General features: G+C 42.4%; 1 protein-coding gene and 2 long non-coding RNA genes across 4 annotated transcripts in view; 2 read left to right on the forward strand and 1 right to left on the reverse strand.

The window, feature by feature from the left end:
• RhoGEF64C (Rho guanine nucleotide exchange factor at 64C) overlaps positions 1 to 12,166 on the forward strand; it is a 103,471-nt gene that overhangs the window by 43,894 nt on the left and 47,411 nt on the right. The window lies entirely within an intron of this gene.
• lncRNA:CR45983 (long non-coding RNA:CR45983) lies at positions 8,274 to 8,634 on the forward strand. Its single transcript, NR_133169.1, has one exon. It is a non-coding gene; the product is annotated as a long non-coding RNA:CR45983 (long non-coding RNA).
• Positions 9,235 to 9,956, reverse strand: lncRNA:CR43882 (long non-coding RNA:CR43882). The gene is made up of 2 exons (NR_073914.1): positions 9,843 to 9,956; positions 9,235 to 9,746 (listed from the first exon to the last, which is right to left on the reverse strand). It is a non-coding gene; the product is annotated as a long non-coding RNA:CR43882 (long non-coding RNA).

Genomic DNA, 12,166 nt, shown 5'->3' on the forward strand with positions numbered 1-12,166 from the left:
GGCGACAACAAGTCGAATTTTAATTCGCATTTATACGAACAACGGCGACCACTAAGTGAGTGGATCGAAGAGTTTTAAAACCATATATATGTATGTAATTTTGCAGCTACTTTTAATGTATCTGCTATTTGATGAATCTTCAATGCAAGCTTAGTGCTTAGTAGCAGTATCAATAGAAGCTAAAAGCTGATTATCCTGGCTTGCTCCTGGCTCACAACTTTTGAACCCCGTCTCGCCTTCGCATTTGTATTTTAAACGATGCACGAAGTGTGTGACTAATTTCAGTCGTGGTGCTGCAGTGTTTTGGCCATTGTTGTACGATGTTGCTAGTATGTCGTTGGTGTTGCTGCCATGCTGTTGCAGTTACTATGCATCACGACGCATGCGCCACTGGCGGCGTTGTTTTGCTGTTGTTTGTCTGCCGAGCGTCTGCCTCTTCGGCACTGTTGTTGTGCTGTTTGTGCCGTTTCAGCTGGCTTTTTCGAGGTAATTAAAATGGAAATTGCATTCGCAGCAACAACGGCGTCAGTTGTTGTTGCTGGCCAGACGAACAATGCTCGAGTGCGCCACGTCCGTTGCCACAGTTAAATGCGCTAATAACTTTATTCAGGCGTTGTCGCTCTGTGTGTGCGTTGTTTGCATAGTTGCTGTAACTGAATGGCATTGCAACATTTTGGCTCAGATTGCTATCGGGCAGAAGCGACTGCAAGACAATCGCACGGAAATGGCAAATGATGTTGTTACCAATTTCATTTGTTGTTACTTCAATGCTCCCGATTGTCTGTCTGTCTGCTTTTTTTTGGTTGTTTTTTTTTTTAAATGTCTGTCGTGCTCAAACTCAAAGTTCAAGCGTGTGAAGGGCAAGCAAAGACAAATACAATGAAAACAGACCGAATCAAACAGCCAAAAACAAACAGCAAAGTAACCGTATTTTCACGCAGATTTAATTTAATTTTCATGTGGCCATAAAAACAAAAAAGAGTAAGACAATGTGGCCAAGACGTTGGATTCGCCCGCAATTTATTTTCGAATCCCGGACCCAAAGTTTTTATGTGCAAATCGAAATGTCAATTAGCGTTAAACTTAATTTACATGTCCGTCTTCATGCAACCAAATCGATTCGGGTCACGGATGGAATGGGGAATTTTTAAAGTAATTTCTGAGACAGTCCTCAGGTAGGGCATAGATAATTTGTTCTAGCTTTGAATAAATCACTGGAGAGATTTATATCTGTAAAATTTGTTCTCCTCAGATTTTAGCCACATTGAACCGAACAATCCGCTGGTGACACGCCACAATTGTTAACGGTTATGGCCAAAAACACATGTCAAACTGATGCCATAAATGCGAATCTCGTTGAATGGCCACAAATTGGCAATAGCCCCGCCGACAAGCTGAAAATTATTTATTAATAAACATAATAGCAAGCGTAGAAGAAACGGCGAAGCCATAATAAATAGAAAACGCACGGAATGCCAATTAAAATTCAAGCCGCATCGCCGCTTAATGTCATAATTATGAGCCAACTAAAGAGATTTACGCATACATTTTGTTTCCGAAAACTTTTTGGCCCCGTGCCGGTCTGCTCGTTGTTAAATTTGCTATTAATATTGTTCTTGTTGCTGTTGGGCTGCTGTTGCTCGTCCCTTTGCGTGTAAAAAGGCTGGCCAAAAACGAGAAAAAGTTGCCGACTGGCATCGATTATGCAGGAACAGGAAGTGGCACGCTCGGCTCCTGATTATACAATATATACATATATATGTCAGACAGTTGGCACATCAACTTCTCGGCGTGTTAACGAACAAATCCATCTTGACGTGGATGAAAAAATTGTCATAATTAAAGCATCATGCCACCAATTTAATTTGCGATTTAGCTAGCTCTCGCATAAAATTCCATCGCAAATTAATAATATTCACAAAGTCGCAAAAAAGTTGAGCGAAAAAAAATTGGCGAGTGGCGGGAAAAAGTTTTACTTAAATTATGGCCATAATTGACGAACATTGAATGCAATTAATCAATTACGAAAATACTGTTAAAAGCCAGTCGAATGGAATACGACTAACAAAAAGCTAGCTAATTGATTGTGGCTCCTAAGGTAAATTGTTATTGTTGAGATTAAATATAATATTAAATGCTACTATTCTATTAATCATATATCTAAGACTATAGTTTTAACATTTTGTATTCATAGTCGTATGCTGTTGAGATACATCCTCCTTTGCCACCAAGGCCTTGCAAGGACATGAAATATTCAGAATTTGTTGCCTACTTTTGTGCGCTAAATTATTTCTTACTCCTCGAACTGCATTTAAAATTTAATGTGAAAGGCTGTGCGGGCTGATCTGTGCGTAATCTATCCAGGAAGCCAGCTGTCTGAGCATTGACCTGAGGTTTATTACCTCTCCGCTACCTCCCCCTCTCCCACTACCACGGACTCCTTTCCTGTCGCACACGCACACAAGGACGGTCGCACTGGCTGAAATTTAATCAAATGAAAGCTAGAGGCAATTATCCTTTAAACGCAATTAATTAATCACGCAAACAAACACACGCCCACCGAGTAGTTGTTTACACATATAGTATTTTGTTATTTCGAGCGTAAAGTGCAACGATTTTTCCTGTGCCTCGGTATCTTGTATGTTTGTGTGTGCGTGTGTTTCTACATGGGCGCCACAATATTAACATATCCTGCGTGTTTAAGTTACGCATAAAATTATATCCTGATTGAATTGCCCGGTTTGGCCAGGAAAGTCTGGCGCCCAGCGTCCATGGCCACATAAAATATGCAATTTTCAATAAAGTTGCCATCAGCTTGTTTTGGGCCAGGCCCTGCCGGAACATCGGTGGAGCCACTGGAGGTGGAGAAGGATCCACGGCGATGTCGCCGCGTTAAAATGCGCACCCACGGACATAAATCACGTGCGTGAATCTCTGTGAATGTGTTGGAAATGGGGCGGTGGGGATGCGTGCGGGTCGCAGGGTCACGGCAACTGTTGGCAAACGGAAAATCAGGAAAAGCCGGCACCGCCTGCTCGCATATGTACACGAACCAAAAATTTTTAAGAATTTATAATTGTTCAAATTAGTTGTATGCTTTATTTTGTTTTCTAGAGTAATGTTTTAGAGAATAAAAGTTGTTTATCCTAATATATTTGTTTGTGCAAATCGCACTAGCAGCTATCTAGAATTTGTTCAGTGCATCTGTACGAGTTAACGGCCTATCGGCTGCACTGCATCCGCCTGGACATTGGCCATTGTTGATTCTGGCATTGTTGGTGTTGCTGTTGGGCACACGTGTCAATGGCAGCGCGAGCACATTTTCACTGTCGTGTTTAATTAGAGTGCTGCCCCGAAGGTGCATCCATCCATTTCCCATCCGCTTTTCCGCCGCACCCACCAGCCACCCAATGCCATTGTCGAGCCCTATGCTTAGGACCTGTCGACTGGGTTTGGGCCAACTGGAGTTTGTGTCAAGTGGGATATGTGGATATATTGTAGGAAGGATGACTTAAAGGTGCTAATGACATTCAGTGCATGCAAGCATGTGCTGTGGTCAACCAGGCGAACTAAGTATTCATTAAGGATTGTGATTTGTGATAATTGATATCTAGTTAACTTCTGTTTATTCATCATGTGTTATGTTGTTGTTAACGGTATTTTAATTAACAAATATATTACTTTTTCGACTAAACAGCTAATAAGCCATAAATTACTTTTCAGAAGAATGTATCTTAGGATTTAAAAAGGGTGGTAGGGAGATAGCGAGGTAGAGACAGAGACTTCCATTTGCGTTAAGCCTTTAATCTTCTTATAATATGAAGTTGCTAGTTAAGCACATTTTAAAACTCCCTCTACACCTATATTTAAAGCTCGTTACTTATACTTTCTTTCGGCACCTGCCATCCTTTTGAGTGACTTTGGCTCATAAGTTTCAACTGTCGCAATAACCTTTTGGCATTTGCTCCGCCCCACAATATGCAACCTGACACGTGATTGCTCAGCAATTAGTAGAGGTCTCCACCGGATTCCCACCTGCCTTTCCCTTTTTGCTTTCCCATTTTCCCAGCACTGGATGATTTAACATTTTCCCCGTTGCGTGCTATATTATTTAGTTAGGCAAAAGTGAATAACCGATGGGGGAGTGCATATATTAGGAGTGAAAAAAAAAACGAAAGAAACTCGAAACAAATTGAACGATTTGTTTGGCCCAACGCCTCGTTTGTTGCGCATACGCCTCGGGTGCCAGCATTTTAGCCGCCTGGGCATTTAAGTGCAATGGTTATTCGGACCGATTTTTTTTTTTGTGTTTTTAAACCTGCACATTTCTTATCATCTAAAGCACATAAACGTGTCATGGGCCTGCTCCGCCGTTTATGGGCGCTTAAAGTCAATCCCGGCCAGACGGCGGGATGGGAAAACTGAAGAGCTGACTGGCGACTGGTGGATGGTGGATGGCGGATGGGAAACCAACGCACATAGCTATCCCAGCCAGTCAGTCCAACGATCCGCCGAACGAGAGCTGCCAATCGTTGACATTGCAGGCCAGTCTTTAACCGAGGGCCACAAAATGGCAAAACGGCTAGTGGGACTGGGACTGCGTCTTTGCCCATCGAACGACTCGCATGTCGCCCTGTCATATGCGCAAATTAGTCGTTAGCCAAGCTTTGGTTTCATTCTGTTTGGGCCAGAAGTTGGGCGTTGGGAGCTGGAGTCTCTTCTCTCAACTTGAAGCTGCGGCGCGAGTTTAATGACTTTGGCGTTAGAGTTAGACGACGGCGCTGATGAGGCGCATGATAATGGCCCCTGATGGGCCGAGTTCTTGTCAAAGTCGTGAACGAGAACGTTGTGTACTGCTCCATACTCGTTGGCAACGGCAAAGGCAAATGTCAGGCAAAAGTTTGCCATGGAGCCAAATGTGCTCCTCATATGCACGCCAATGCACTTCAACACACATGCACTGCGGAAAAAGATTAAATGAAAAAAAAACCTCGGGCAAACTTTTACAGCATATGGGAACTAAAAAAGTTTGAGGAAAGCAAAAATATAGGATACATTTATATACAGAGTGTGCTTTATGTGAATATATACATTATACTCACAAAGCTTAATAGTACATCTTTCTTAAGAATATGCATTATATTATCATACTTTAAACTATTTCGATCCTTCATGATCTTCTGATTTGAAGAATGGTTAGATATGCTGGGGTCTTAACTGTTTTCTTCTGTGTAAAGACTCTCACTCGAGAAGACACAGTTCCGGGCTCAGTGTTTTGTACATTTCTCATAAATATAGCATAATTAGCATGTCGCTGGCATTTGAGCCCTGATTCCTTACCTCTTGGAGCAGCATATTGTCAACGCTTATGGGTTCCTTGACTTCCGAGGCGACTCACCTTACAAGTTGCATTTGCGGCTTAGTTCATTTGATTTCACTTCGCAGTGATTTGTGTGTGTGCAGCTAGAGGTGTGTGTAGTATCTCTGCGGAGTTGCATTCTGCATTTGCATCTGCATCTTAGTCAGAATTATGCAATCAGCGGGCTGTTTACCGTTTCGTTTGAATTTTTTCTCATTTTGCATATCTGTTCAGTTTAGTTCTCGACTTGCCGCCGCTAATTATGCGAAATTTTTGTTCGACTTTTGTGCACCATATGAGCTAGGTAAAGACTCCTAATTCACGGAAAAATAGAGACAAAATGGAGAAACTTAATGAAACCTCTTAGTCGAAAGCCAGAAAGGCTAAAGGCACAGCGGTAATTGCTAATGCCTCGAATTACGGAAAACATGTGACATATCAACGAAGTGCGTGCTCCAAAGGCAACTTGTGGGGAAATTGAGTGAAGGAGGTTAAGAGTCGAGTATTTGAATGCGTTTTCTCCCAGGGAGTCGGTAACCTAACCTAGGTATTCAAGTGCAATGCTACTTTGCAACTTGCAACTTTGACTTAAGGGGATTTTAATGCATGAGTACAGCTAGTTATATATGAGTATACTTTTTGTTTTAAATTTAATCAAATGGTTGGAGAAGACAATTTATAAACCGATTTAAGCCCATTTAAAACCATATATAATATTCATCCAAACAAAAAATGCTCACAACCGATAGTTAAGTGCAACGCAACCATAATTATTATATGAGCTAATCAAGAGTTTTCTCCAACACACCACTCCGCAGTTTTCGTGTCCATAGATAACTTGGCCATCGTTTACATAATTCCCCCAAAGATACACATCGGTCTAACGATCTATACGCTGGCATACGTAAGATGCCAGATGATGGTAACTTTTCCAGCTCTAATTGACATGAATCCCGGCCACTCCTCCGAATCTCCTGAATCCCCGAGATCTCCTGATCTGGTGCGGCACCTGCCATTAGCAGACCCACTTTGTCTTCACTTTCATCACTTTTGGCCAGGCCAAAATCGAGCCAAACGAAACGAAACCGAATCAAGCTGTGTAATTGTTGTGTTTCGCTTGTTTTTCAGTTTTTCTTTTTGGGGGCTACGTGGATGTATAACAACTGTGTTGCAGTTCAGTTTCACTTTCCATGCAGCCGCGACACTTGCCGTGGAAAGTGCTGTTTTAAGCTTTTAGTTTTTAGTTGCACACTTTTGTTCGCCTTGGCCAAAGTGTCGTTAACCCAATTTGAAAGCATTTGGCCAGGAGACGTCAAATGCAAATATGCAATGGCAGACAACAACTTTTGCTTTCGCTGGCTGGCGAAGGCAACAAAAACCAGTTCAAAACTTTGCTAACAGAGTCGATTTGAGTCCGGCTATTGGCCGATGTTGCAGCACACCATAGTATTTGAGTATTTTCACATGGCGCCCAATTAGGTGATCTCCCTGGCCAGCAATTAAGTTGATAATTTTATCATAAACTTTGCATCTGCTCCTGCCTGCCTGGGTCAAGTGGCTGCTGTGTGTGTGTGCGTTTGGGCCAAGAAAATCACCAACTTATGAGCTGTAATTGCTGCTCTGGGTGGTCCAAAGGACTTTCTGCCCGCAACCGCATGAAATTGTTGCAAATTGTTTACTGCAATTTGTCTTGGCCAAATATTTACGAACACACCAGGCCCCAAACGAAAATATTATTCAGCTGGCAAATTTATGTGGCAGAGCAAAAGAAAATATGAAATGCCCAAAATTCCCTTCATCAAAAAATGTGTGTATGCTGGGTTTGTAAACAATTAAGGATTGGCATAGGGCGGTTGCCTTGCCTGTCACTTTGGTCTAGACTGAGTCATAAATTATGCAGTCCAGCAACAGCTTGAGGGGGGGAGCTCCATTCGGAGGAACGGAAATATTGAATGTGATCTCGGGCCAATGTTCTCTGCTAGATATTTTTTTTATGCACCCAGAAAAATGAGAAAATTATGGGACAAATATGATTTTCCTTCTGGAAATAGTCCAGTGCAAAAGGAGCCTTTTAGATCCGAATAAACGAATTCAGGGCTCCAGTCATTTCGGTAGTTGCCTCGAAATAATTCGATTTTTTAGCATTTCTTTCTGTGCAGCAACGCTCCTGCTGGTCGAGCACTTGAATCTTGAATCAGTTGCAATTTGCATGTGGCGGTCAAGAGATGCCAATGCCCCTGCCACTTTTCCCGAGCACTTGGCCCAGTTGGGCTTGAGCGTTGCCAATCCGAGAGTATTGGCCATCGGTTGCATAATCATTGGTCGGTCTGCATAAAGCCATAAAGATTCTGGCCAGAATTTTAACTTTGAGCTATTTTCGATTTTTAGTTGGGAATACAATTTAATAGTTGTGGGCCATCATAAGTGGTATCCAAACTTAGAGTTTCATTCGGCTTTCCACTTGTCTCACTGCACTGACCAAAACTTTTTTGTGGTTTTTTTTTAAGTTATATTTAAATTCTGTGTGGTCACCTAGCCAGCGAGCAATTTTCTGAGTAGCACTTATAGGGGATGGCAATTGCCACAGCAGCAGCCGGCAAAAGTGTAAAATAAATTGGCAAATATATGGGAAATATCGGGTATGAAAAGCCAAATGAAATTGATATGCCATTGAGGGTGGTGGTGGCATTTTGTGAGTTGATTTTTGCCTATTTGTGTGGCAGCCCGAGAACGTTGCAACAAAATATTTAAATATACCAAAACGGCAGAGGGCGCATTGCAGGCGCTCTGCTAACGAGCCAAACCAGCACTTGAATATACAAATACAAAATCATCGTAGACCATATATAGGTACTATATGCAATTGCTTAAAGCCAGCACTTTATGTTCATGCCAAAAGTCAACAACAACGCACAAGGTTTTAATGTCAAAAATTCACAACGCAGGCACACACTCACACATTCATACATGCGGACCAGGGCACTAGCTTGGCCAATAAATTCTGTCTCAATCAATATGGCAGAAACGGGCGGAGCTGCAGCATTCACACGTATCCGCCAGATACTCGAACACACGCTTGCCAGCTCACCAGTTCATTCCCAGCATTTCCACCATTTGCTGCCGGCGTTAGATAAATTCTTCCTGCAATTCAATGCGTACACAAACTGACAGAATCCAACTGGCTTTCCTATGGCCACAATCCCTACGTGCACTGGAAAGAATATGTCATTACCTTATGACTTACAGAAAGAAAACAGCCCACTATAAATAAATCGAAATGTGAAATCTCTGGTTCTTTGTCTTTCGAAATCAATGCCCACGGATTAAGCTTATTTAAAAATGTTCAAAGATATGCGAGCTTATTATTAGTTGTTCTTGGTTCTCTCTGCCCGTTTCTCTCTGTGTATAAAACTAAATTTACACAAATATGCACTGCCCTGTCATTGCCCCATCCCCCCTGCTGTCGCGCTCCTGTCAAAGACGTATCTTATCTTCATTTGCTGAACTAAACCGAACCCCACCGAACTGGACTGAAAATTCTCAGCTGGATCTTCGTTCTTTTCCCCTGCCGCACGGACCCACTCGCTTTCCCGCCACATTCCTTGCAACGTTTTCTATTAGCCAGCGCCTTTGTAGCCTGTCCAAAATCATTTGGGCTATTTAACTTTTAAGACTAATTAATTACGAAACGACGAAATGAGCAATGTCCGAGCGCCACTTTGACTCTGAAGTTTCAGTTACGTGGCGCAGCATTTCCCATTCCCATTCCCACTCCCGTTCCCATTCCCATTTTCCCTCACCGATTCCCAGCCCATTCCCATTTTCCTTTTGGGCTGATTTTTCTCGACTCGTTTTAATTACTTGGCTCGGTTCGGCTTGGCCGTAACCAACTCAAGTGGCCGTGGCGCATCGATGTCGACTTCTGTGCGGTTAAAAGTTAAGCTGCTCCCTGGTTCTGGCTGGTTCTCCTAAGTAGCCGTGGCCATCTCGGATCTCCAGCTCCAGCTCCAGCTCCACCTCCATCTTCAGCTCCAACTCAAGCTCCATCTGCCCGTTTTCATCTCCGTCCATTGCCGTGTAATTGACGCCGTTGCCATGGCTGTGTGAGAAATTCATCGCCTTCTTGAGTTCATGAACTTTGCCTCATTTTATACGATATTTTCTTTCGGTCGATTCGGCCTTTTAAATGTTCTCACTTTGGGATGAGCGACTTTAAGTGTTTCGGTAGCCGAAAAACATTTATGTGAATTTAAGTGAGGAATGAGAGATTTATTCTGCCTTTATGTGGGATTTGGTTTGTCGTTTTATGGGAGTTTTTTTTGGGCTACCAAAGTACGCGACACAGATCATCCCAGTTAGATTCTAAATAAACGGCGAACGGGAATATCTGGAATATTTAAACGAAAGCCAAGATCATTTTGATTAATTACCCAGATTGCTTGGCTTTTTTCGAAAAGATATTCCTTCTTTTTGGATTACAAACCAGTTTTCTCTGGACCGTAAGTTGCAGTACTTTACGAGGGTTCCCCACGGAGTTAGCCAGCTATTTTTGGACCGGCTGCATTGTTACTGTTGTTGAAGTGTCTGTCAATTCGGGTATTTTTCAATTTATGTGACTCTTAATTAAAAAATCGACGATGACGCTGATTCGACGCCGACTGATAGATTGAGAAATTGAGCCGTTCAACTTGAACTCGGCTATTAGGCAAACGAGATTTTTGTGAGTTGTCGCCGCTGCAATTTACAGTTGCTCGACCGCTCCCCGAAATCTTTCCATCGAAATAATCCAGCGTTTTTTTTTTCGAGCCAATGAACCAAAAAGTTGTTACCAAAAATAAAAGAAAACAAAAATATATAAATACCACATTTAAGCCATCTCATGTGACGCTCAGTGACCGCTACTTGCACGAAAATGGCGTCGATTAGCGTTAATCAATTTGCCAGTTGCCTCAATATATATCTACATAAAGATATATCTATAGGTATATCGTATATTCTCCGGCTTACACACATCGTAAAGTGGCACAAGGTCTGGTTTTTGGGTTTGCGCTTGTCAGATACAGATACCATAAGATGTATCGCATATACACAGATGTAAGTGTAACGGCCAAAAGCGGATCAACTACTTTTCGCCGGCGTGTTAATTAAAAATGCGTTGGCCGCCGGCGGCAGAGAGGTATGGATGCGAAGGGGAGCTGCGGGGGGGGGGGCCCGAGCGGAGGAGCGAGTTCATCAACGGAGCAAAAACCTTGTCGCCACGAAATGAAACGTGTTCCATTCCTGGAAGTCTCGTGGGGGAGCAGGGGGGGACTCAAGTCTGCTCTGCTATACCCCCTTCAACATATATATCTGTCACTCACCCCCGCCTCCCCAGTCTTTTGGCCACGCACGAAAGTTGTTATCGCTGCCACAGTTAGACACTGAGACAGTCCCTGACTGCCACTCTTACCCACTAGACAGATATAGTGGCTGGTTGGAGTTAGTGGAGTAACGTGGGGGAGATTAACTACACTTGGAAAATACGAGGTGTAGAACATTGAATGGGGATACTACACAAAATAGATTTGCTACCTGAAGAACTGAAAAGGTATAGCTAATAAGAAATTCGCAATACTCTAAAAGATAATTGAATATAAGAATTACACTTTAATTCTGATATAAGCTTCCAATATTTCTCATGTAATTTGTACCTTAAAGGGTTCTGAAGCGAATCCCAATTTTGTATCTTTTCTTTTCAATTTCTACTACTTCTAGACCATACTCAGTTGTAACCCAATCTGTCTAGTGCGTTTAACAAATATTTCGCCAAGTGCCGGATAGTGGACGAAGACGCAGTAAACTCTGGCTATATTGGTCAGCAGGGGCTCCTTCCTTCGAGGCAGGCAGTCCTGCAGGCATTTAAGTAAATCGCTCTCCTTTGTTTTCCTTTTTTTTTGCGAGAGTTTTATGGTGCGTTTAGTATTTGTGCAGGTTTACTTGTGTTGTCACGATGTCGCTTAGTGTTTGCTTTTAATTATCAAATCAGCACATGATCGTTACACTGCCGACAATGGCGGCGATTATCTCTGGTATAAAGATGATTATAATGATGATGATGATGATGAGGCTGCTGTAGGCTTATCCCAAAGGCATTAAATTAACATTTTATTTGTTCAATTATTGTGTATATTTGCCAAGCATTCCCGACTGTGACTAAAAAGGCAAATATTGTTGCTGGCAAATAAACTGGAAAGAAACCGAAAGGTAAATTGAGGAAGCAATAAAATTCGTTCAATTCATTTGTCTTCAACTTTAAGTGAAATATATTTTATGTGATTCACCCCAAAATTCAATTGAGTCCATTGCAATATAATTTACACTCACCTTTCCTTTTCCGCATTAAAAAATTGAACACTTTACTGTTTGCTAATCAAATCTCGGCCCTTTTTGGCCGACAATCGATGGCTGTTCCAGGTCGATAAATCAGCCAATGAAGTATTTCATTGTTATCGCCGACTTCCATCCGCTCTGATCTCATCCCATCCGATCCGATCCGATACGATTCGATTCCATGCCAATCCCAAGACTCAGCTTCAATCCGTCCCCGACTGTTTTCCTTTCACCTTTCGAATTCAATTAACTGCAGCCGAATGCCGGAGACAATCTACAAAATTCGTTAAGCAAATGGTGGAGCGTGGGAGTTGTGATTTTCCCTTCCTTCTACCCCAACCATTCAGCCCGCCGTAATAGCAAATATTTGCCATCAACATTTTTGCACGCTAATTTCCTCAGCAAATTTTTGGGACTCTGATATCACGCGCGCAACGC

The sequence above is a fragment of the Drosophila melanogaster genome, chromosome 3L, assembly GCF_000001215.4.
Source record: "Drosophila melanogaster chromosome 3L".
Lineage (NCBI taxonomy): Eukaryota > Metazoa > Arthropoda > Insecta > Diptera > Drosophilidae > Drosophila > Drosophila melanogaster.